At 42.8% G+C, this 9,617-nt stretch overlaps 1 protein-coding gene across 1 annotated transcript in view; it reads right to left on the bottom strand.

The window, feature by feature from the left end:
- ATP10D (ATPase phospholipid transporting 10D (putative)) overlaps positions 1–9,250 on the bottom strand; it is a 139,569-nt gene extending 130,319 nt beyond the window's left edge. Inside the window, exon 1 of the mRNA XM_073608486.1 lies at positions 8,745–9,250. The gene's annotated coding sequence lies outside the window, so the exon portion shown is untranslated. The remainder of the gene's footprint in view (positions 1–8,744) is intronic.
- Positions 9,251–9,617: the final 367 nt, after the last annotated feature.

Below are 9,617 nucleotides of genomic sequence, written 5' to 3' on the forward strand. Positions count from 1 at the left end.
CCTTGAGTGGGTCATGTTTGGCAAGCAGTACTGCCCACCAAGTGTGACGGTGGGGATCGTTTTTGAATTGTGGCAGCAGCATGTGTCCCCAGATGGCCTTTTGTTAGAGAAATTAGATATGCCTGTTTTATAAAAATGTATGCCTCCTTGTAAAAGACTGCTTGAAAGTAGGGTTGTTTTATGTAAGCCACAGAGAAGTTTTGATTTCTCGAAATGCATATAAATCACAGGAGTTTCGTTTTACAAAGAAATTAAGAAATTTCAGTTTCCTGGAATATACGTAATCACAGGTAAGATTCATTTTTATTTTAGTATGCGAGACTGAGCATGCCTACTTCTAATGCCGTGTACACACGGTCGGACTTTTCAGCTACAAAAGTTCGGCAGCCTTTCAACGGACTTTCAAACGACTGGACTTGCCTACACACAATCACACCAAAGTCTGACGGATTTGTACGTGATGACATACACCGGACTAAAATAAGGAAGTCGATAGCCAGTAGCCAATAGCTGCCCTAGCGTGGGTTTTTGTCCGTCGGACTAGCATACAGACGAGCGGGATTCTGGGTCCGGCGGAGTTACGACATAAAGATTTGAAACATGTTCCAAATCTAAAGTCCGTCAGATTTGCGACTGGAAAAGTCCTTGAAGGTCCGGTGAAGCCCACACACAATCGGATTGTTCGTGGGATTTGGTCTGTCGGCGTCCGTCAGACGAGTCCGGTCGAAAAGTCCGACCGTGTGTACGCTGCATAAGATATGAAAATAAAAGGTCAAGCCCAGACATATACGTCAACCAATCATATCTAGGAGAGGTGGCCAAGTCAGGCATGTAAAGGTATATTATTGCAAGTTTTTTAATTGTCAGTCAGACAAGTCCAATAGGCGCCAATCAGGCTGACCTCTATGTATGCTGCCCGGATCATAGAGGTCAGAACAAATAGGCAAATATCTGTCCTTTTGTTGTAACTTGTCTCCTCATACGAGTCAAATAAAGAAAACTTCTTAACCTGATCCTGAGTGAGGTCTAAGGCTTCATGCACACGAGACGCCGATGCAAACTCTGCTAAACACGTTTTTAAAAGCTGAAACCGGCGTTTAGAAACACCTTGGCTTTCTTTGGAATTTCTCTAAAGGGTTATAATGGTCTGTCTTCCTTTGTTAATTGCCTTTTTCTCACCATTTTGAGAGCAAATACTTCCTGCAGTACAATACTGTTCAAATCTAAGAGGGTGTTGTAACACAGTCGGCTTCAACACTGCTTTTTTACAGACGGAGAGCTTTGGATGCCTGGTTGGGATATGTGCTGCTGTTAGGGACAGTGAGTCCCCCTCCCCTCCTCAACGAGAGGTTCACCTGAACTGGGCTAAGTGGAAGGATACTGGCACCGGTGGGATCGGAGCGATTAAGGGCAGACATCACACGATTGCACTGTATTTTGTATCACTAGATGAACTATTTGGGACTGTATATTTTTCACATAATTTTTGATACACATATATATATATATATATATATATATATATATATATATATATATATATATATATATATATATATATATATATATATATATATATATATATATATATATATATATATATATATATATATATATATATTTTGGATATATCTCTGATACACATTTTTTTGATACACTCGCCTTTATGGACTGGGTTTAATTTTCAACGTTTTTTCACATAAAATTGTAGTGTGTGTGGTGCACTACTAAACCTTTTCAGCTTTAACACCTGTCACTTTGCAGTTGATTAACACATGCCTTACTTTTAGAAAAATAAGGATTGTGGTTGCTCAATATATATATTGATGTATTTGAACTTCTATAAAGATTTATCACTTTACAATATATATTAGTTTTTGGTCCATTCACATTTCTTTGATATAATTTATTTCTGTCATTTTATAACATTTTTATTTATTATTTTTATTATTTAATTTTCTATTTATGTAGGATTGTATCACGCACCAAAGCACTTGTCACTTTAAAAACACTCACTTTCACACTCTTTGTTTTACACAGCGCCATCCCCTATATTCTGATTTCATCGGCGTTTAGAAACGTCCGTTTTGCCGCATTTGCATGTCGCGTTTAGCGGCGTTTTCCCATGTTTGCGTCTAGAAGCGTCTGCAGAGCAGAGAATGACATTTTGCGACCCAACTTTGGGGCCCTGTATGTCAGGGCCACTTGGTGCTAGGGACCTCAAATTGGATATGTTTGGATATGTTATAGTGCCAAGATATGGGGCCCCAAATGCGGGTCGCAAAATGTTTGTGACCCAACTTTAGGGCCCCGTGTCTCAGGGCCACTTGGTGCTAGGAACCCCAAATTTGGTGTGCTAACACAGTGGAACACTACAACATATCCAAAACTGGGTTCCTAGCACTAAGTGGCCCTGAGATACGGGGCCCCGAAGTGGGGGGGTCGCAAAATGTCATTCTCTGCTGCAGAAAAGTGCTTGACATTTTGTGACCCGACTTTGGGGCCCCGTATCTCGGGGCCACTTGGTGCTAGGAATCCCAAATTTGGATATGTTGTAGTGCCAGTTCCACTATGTTAGCACCAAGTGGCCCCAAGATATGGTGCCCCAAAGTCGGGTCGCAAAATATCATTCTCTGCTGCAGTTTACCATCATATTTCTGTGTTTTCTGGTCCAAAAAATAGGGTTCTTTTAAAAAGACTTATAAACGCAAACGCGGCTAAACGCGGTACCGCATTTAGCTGCGTTTGGAGTCAAACGTGGAAAACTTTTGCGTCTGAACCCATTTTTTTGCTTCTGGAAAAACAAGGTTAAACACAACTGCGTAAAAACACCAAAAAATGAGACAGTGTACATGGACACATAGGATAACATTGAATGAGTTCAGGGGCAGTTGAAAAAAGTGTGCGACTGCCTCTGAACGCGCGTTTAACAGCGTCTTGTGTGCATGAGGCCTAAGGTGAATTTCTCTTACAATTTTGCAGCATCGAATGTGTTTTCTTTCATTCAACCTGCCAGCTGAACTAAAAAATAAAAATAAAATGATATGCATAATGTATGGGCTGCCTAAGCCCAATACCTTCAGCTGAAGAAGTTTGATGTGTGAGGAGTGACAATCGTCCACGCCTGGAATAGTGATACCATACTTTTACTGACAGTCTACTGACTGGAATGGTACCAGCTGATTGGGGAAAAGCCAATGTAGCACCAATATTTAAAAAGGGCTCAAAATACATCCCTGGGAATTACATACCAGTTAGCCTAACATCAATAGTATGTAAACTCTTGGAGGGGATGATAAGGGACTATATACAAGATTTTAGTAATAAGAATGATATCATTAGCAGTAATCAGCATGGATTCATGAAGAATCGTTCTTGCCAAACCAATCTATTAACCTTCTATGAGGAGGTGAGTTGCCATCTAGATAAAGGAAGGCCCGTAGACGTGGTGTATCTGGATTTTGCCAAAAGCATTTGACACAGTTCCCCATAAATGTTTACTGTACAAAATAAGGTCCGTTGGCATGGACCATAGAGTGAGTACATGGATTGAAAACTGGCTACAAGGGTGAGTTCAGAGGATGGTGATAAATGGGGAATACTCAGAATGGTCAGGGGTAGGTAGTGGGGTTCCCCAGGGTTCTGTGCTGGGACCAATCCTGTTTAATTTGTTCACAAACTACCTGGAGGATGGGATAAACAGTTCAATCTCTGTATTTGCGGACAATACTAAGCTAAGCAGGGCAATAACTTCTCTGCAGGATCTGGAAACCTTGCAAAAAGATCTGAACAAATTAACGGGGTGGACAACTACATAGCAAATGAGGTTTAATATGGAACATTATAAAATAATGCATTTGGGTGGCAAAAATATGAATGCAATCTACACACTGGGGGGAGAACCTCTGGGGGAATCTAGGATGGAAAAGGACCTGGGGGTCCTAGTAGATGATAGGCTCAAGCAATGCCAAGCTGCTGCTAACAAAGCAAACAGAATATTGGCATGCATTAAAAAGGGGATCAACTCCAGAGATAAAATGATAACTCTCCTGCTCTAAAAGACTCTGGTCCAGCCGCACCTAGAGTATGCTGTCCAGTTCTGGGCACCAGTCCTCAGGAAGGATGTACTGGAAATGGAGCGAGTACAAAGAAGGGCAACAAAGCTTTTAAAGGGTCTGGAGGATATTAGTTATGAGGAAAGGTTGTGAACACTGAACTTATTCTCTCTGGAGAAGAGACGCTTGAGAGGGGATATGATTTCAATTTATAAATACCATACTGGTGACCCCACAATAGGGATAAAACTTTTCTGTGGAAGGGAGTTTAATAAAACTCGTGGCCACTCATTAAAATTAGAAGAAAAGAGGTTTAACCTTAAACTACGTAGAGTGTTCTTTACTGTAAGAGCGGCAAGGATGTGGAATTCCCTTCCACAGGCGGTGGTCTCATCGGGGGGCATCGATAGTTTAAAAAAAGTATTAGATAAGCACCTGAACTACCACAACATACAGGGATATACAATGTAATACAGACATATAATCACACACATGGGTTGGACTTGATGGACTTTTTCTATTTTCAACCTCACCTACTATGTAATATAAATCAGTGCAGAAGCTGTAGGCGGTGTAATTAAATAAAATTGGTGGTATTTTTATTTGTCGTGTACACGGTTTGGCAAATGATTGAGAAGAACTGGTTATGAGTTAATCACAGGTGGAGAACGTGACACTGTGTGAAGGACACAAAGCCTGCCTGTATGACTGGGAACACCGGGGCCATTCAGGAGCGAAAGGAAAACACTGTAAACTCCATGGGGGATTACAGAAATATGGATATGGGGGGGGGGGGGGGGGGTTGTATTGATTTCGGCTGCCCATAGACAGGCAGATCTCTCAGGCGCAACCAAGGCTGGCCCCTTTTGCAGGTACAGCTATGTAAAATGGTAAAAATAAGCACCTATAATGTGTAAAATCCTGCTCTGCACAGGCTCAATTGTTCTCTATTTTTTAGCTCCGTGTCCAATTTGTAAAGGCCAATCTGCTCACAGCCTAAAGATTTGCTGCTGATCAGGGGCTCTGGGGCTTCAGCAACATGGCAGCCTCCAGCAAGAAGAAACAGGAGCAATGCTGGAGGCAATTTACAGCACACGTTCATTTTGGTAGTATAATCATTATTGTGAAATGTATGTTCCTTGCTAAAAAAAAAAAAACATTATTTATTTTTATCAAGTTGTTATGAGTAAAGCTCCACTTTTAGCCCCCGTTCACATCGGCGCGACATATCAAATCGCATGCCAAATCACAGCCTATTGCGGGCAACGGCACTGTCCCAAATGGTGCGGCGCCACAATGATTTCCAAAAGTAGAAAAGTAGTTCCTGCACTACTCCTGGCGACTTTAGGCCACTTTCACTTTGAGATGCTTTACAGGTGTTTTAGCGCTAAAAATAGCACCTGCATATCGCCTGTAAAGTGACCCTCCTGTCGCCCGAGTGCTTTCACACTGGAGCGGTGCGCTGGCAGGACGCTAGAAAAAGTCCTGCAAGCAGCATCTTTGGAGCGGTGCGGGAGTGCTGTATACACTGCTCCTAAACCGCCTGCCTATTGAAATGAATGGGCAGCGCTGCCAAAGCGCCTGCAAAGTGCTTCGGCAGTGGCACCACACAGGCGGTAGTAACCCTTTCTTTCGGCTGCTAGTGGAGGTTAAAAGCGCCCCCACCAGTGCCCAAAAAGCACTGCTAAAACGCCACCAAAACTAGCGGCACTTTACCGCCGACGCTCTCACGGGCCCCAGTGTGAAAGTAGCCTTAGGGGCGATTTCAATAGACATCTGTGCATGAACCCGCGCAGATGTCTTTCAAAACGCTACCGAACTCGCACTGAAATGCAGGTTTGAAATCAGCTGAACTGGCACAATTTCAAACCTGCGTTCAGTGTAAACGTACCCTAAAATTATAAACTAAAAACTAAATTTTTTTTAGTTTTGGATGGAGTGGAGAGGGATTAGAACACCCGGCAGTTTTTATTGCCGTCTGTGTCCCAGTTAGGGAGATTTACACTCTCATTTTGTCCATTATCGAAAATGAAAGTAAAAGAAAAACCCAAATTTTGGGTGGTCCCCAGAAAAGTAACAAAGGAAAAATCATCTAATGGGGACACTAGTTCTGGTGACCTGGGGTCCCCAAAGGAGATTCTCCTAATTTGCAGGGATTTCTTCTCATTTCCTGTTTATGGGACAGGAAGTGAAAGGAAATCTCCCCAATGGGACAAGGATGGAAGAAAAAAAAAAAACCAAAAAAAAAACAAACAAACCTTACAGAGGTTATACCCTTTAAGATTTACCAAAACTATATAAAACAACAACGAGGACAAACCTAAACAATGTTTTCAACTTGTATCCATTCAGGCAGGCTTTAGTACTACATAGTAATGGTAGGTCTAAAGGAAAATGTATAGTGTATGGTTGCCATTCACGTACAAGTAAACCCATGCACTAAAATCACACTAAAAAACCTTTAACATGTGTATTACGTATTCACACTGAAAACCATTAAAATGCATGTGTCCCAAAAAAAAAAAAAAAAAAAAAAAAAAAAAGGCTCGGTTTTTTTATTGGCCAACATTAAAAAATAAATAAATAAAAAGCCATGAAAAACACATCAAAAAATGGTGTCAAGGCATGTACAAAATGCACATTGAACGTTAGAATGCATGCAAAATGGAAATGCAAATGTGTGCGTTTACGCAGGCCTTTTGCTACAATGTAGTTCCAAGCTGCACCAATTTATCGATTTCCACTGCTGGGATTGAGGGTATGGGATAATATGACGGTTATTGTTCAGGTACTTCCTCTTATAGGGTGACAATGCTCTTTTCTTGTGCTGTGTGGTCTCCCTGTCACATGGGCTTCTGATAAGAGGATGTTTCAACACACATTAGACAGACACGGCCCACTAATGGTATCTGGATTCAGGGAACTGTTCTGAGAAATGCCACACAGCCATCTCTGGAATGCATGCGTGTAGACCGGAAGTAGCTGCAAAGAAGCTGCAGGAAATCAGAAGCATTGAAGTGCAACCAGGAATGGACAAAAAAAAAAAAAAGTGTAAAAACACATTTAAAAAATAAATAAAAACATGGCATTTGTCTGTGACACATTAAGCTTTAACATATGAAATTGTATTCAATTAAAGATTATTACATCTACTTCAGGCCTGCGAAAGGTAACCTATGCACTCTCCAATGGCTGTTCCATGTGCAAATCTCATGCTATAGATGGCCAGTTAAAAGCTGACAAGACTTGCAAAGCCAGTCTGTGTACAATCTGACCGGCCTCAAGGCGAGCTACACACAGATCGCATAATGATGGTCTATCGGCAAGTAAAAGGGGAGAGCCAGGGACAAGAGGCCAGAGCTGCTCCCATGATAACAACACTGATCAGATTTTCAGCCAACGATGGCTGCCCCCCTCTATAGACACAGGACTTTCAGTTATCAACGGCTGAGGGCCCCATAGACATATGATTTTTAGCTTAAAGTGCCTGGGTGCTCCATAAAATTCAGATTTTTCAACTGATTTTCAACAGTGCCTGGCGCCCCCCCATAGACATTTGATTTTCCGCCAACAGTGCCTGGCGCCCCCCCATAGACATTTGATTTTCCGCCAACAGTGCCTGGCGCCCCCCCATAGACATTTGATTTTCCGCCAACAGTGCCTGGCGCCCCCCCATAGACATTTGATTTTCCGCCAACAGTGCCTGGCGCCCCCCCATAGACATTTGATTTTCCGCCAACAGTGCCTGGCGCCCTCCCATAGACATTTGATTTTCCGCCAACAGTGTCTGGTGCCCCCCCCATAGACATTTGATTTTCCTCCAACAGTGTCTGGTCCCCCCCCCCCATAGATATCTGATTTTCTGCCAACAGTGTCTGGTGCCCCCCCATAGATATCTGATTTCCCGCCAACAGTGTCTGGTGTCCCCCCATAGATATCTGATTTTCCGCCAACAGTGGTTGGGCCCCCCCCCCCATAGATATCTGACGTTTAGACAACATTTGCTAGATCCCCCCCAAGACATCTGACTTTCAGCTAACAGTGGATGAGGGGCCCCCACAGACACCTGATCATTGCTCAATTCACCCCCAAAAGCCCGGATCTGACAACTGACCTCCATGTCCATAGTTGCCATATTCAGCCTGATTTATCTGAACAGGATTCTGCTGCAGACTTCTTCCCAATCTTTATCTCCTGATTAGCAGCTTACCCCAGTTATTCCAGATTTGATCTCTGTGACCCTGAGCTAAAACTTTGCTTTTTTTCTCCCAAATCTCAGTAGTCCTTCATACCCCCAATGAGCCGAGGATTGTATGTGATGATTGGATAACGTGCCAAAAAAAATGAAAAATAAACAAAAACAAAACACAGCTCATAAACAATTATTATTATACAATCAAGTTACTATTATAATGATGCCATCAATAACATGCAAAGTACAACTTCTGAAAACTAAGGATGAATCAGTTCAGTATGGGGGAGGGTACACAATCTGCAATCAGTGAAAGAACTACAAGTCCCAGCCAGCCCCGATGAGGAATGCTGGGGACTTTCTGAGCTGCTGCCAGCTGTACACAGATCATTGCTGGTGCTTTCCATTTCCTAATCCCCCCGCCCCCTCCTCTATACACACAATGGAGTGTGATCCGGATGATATCAGTGGTCTGTACACCATCACACGGCTCTCACCATGCCCGGGACTCCTCCACATCAGCGGCCTGTCCGGTCCATTGTCCGCTCTCCCCCCCCCTGTACAGATACAAGTCTCCCGGTCCGACTCTCTATCACTGAGCCGCTCTGTGTGTGCCAAGAGCTCGGGTTCAGGGAGGCGCGTCTCAGCCAATCACCGCCGGCCTCTCAGTGATGAACTATTTTCAAGTCTCCTCCCCTTCCAGGCAGAGCAGAGCAGCATTCTCTGCCTCCAGGGGGTCAAACACACACCTAGATGGGGAAGAATTTGTCACCAATGGAAAACCTTTTTTTTTTTTTTTTTTTTTTTTTTTTACTTTAAATATTTACTTTATAACTATTACTAGATTTGGATACTTATAAAATAAAGTGTATTTATATAATTAATGACATAGGCACCCCCTTTAAATAATGCTTTACTCAACAGAATGGTTTTCAGTTGATATATTGTTTATAGATGTTGTATAAACATTTCAGCTCTTAGGCAAGGTTCACATACATTGCATACATTCCCCACCCGCAGGCAAAAGCCCTCATCTTTAGCAAATGCGTAGGGGTGACATTAAAGTGATTGTAAAGTTTAAGACAGCTTTCACACTGGGGCGGTTTTCAGGCATTTTAGGGCTAGAAATAGTGCCTGTAAAGCACCTGAAACCACCCATTCATTTCAGTGCCGTGGTGGCTGGTGCTCAAACTTTTTGGGGGGGCGCAAACAAACTGAAAAATTCTGCAAAAAAAAACATCAATTGCAGCCTCACTGAACCATCAAACGCAGTCACTGTTCCCATCAAACGCAGCCACTGTGCCCCATAAAATGCAGCCACTGTGCCCATCAATTGCCACCACTGTGTCTATCAAACGCAGCCACTGTGC

The sequence above is a fragment of the Aquarana catesbeiana genome, linkage group LG01 (genome assembly GCF_042186555.1).
Source record: "Aquarana catesbeiana isolate 2022-GZ linkage group LG01, ASM4218655v1, whole genome shotgun sequence".
NCBI classification, from domain to species: domain Eukaryota; kingdom Metazoa; phylum Chordata; class Amphibia; order Anura; family Ranidae; genus Aquarana; species Aquarana catesbeiana.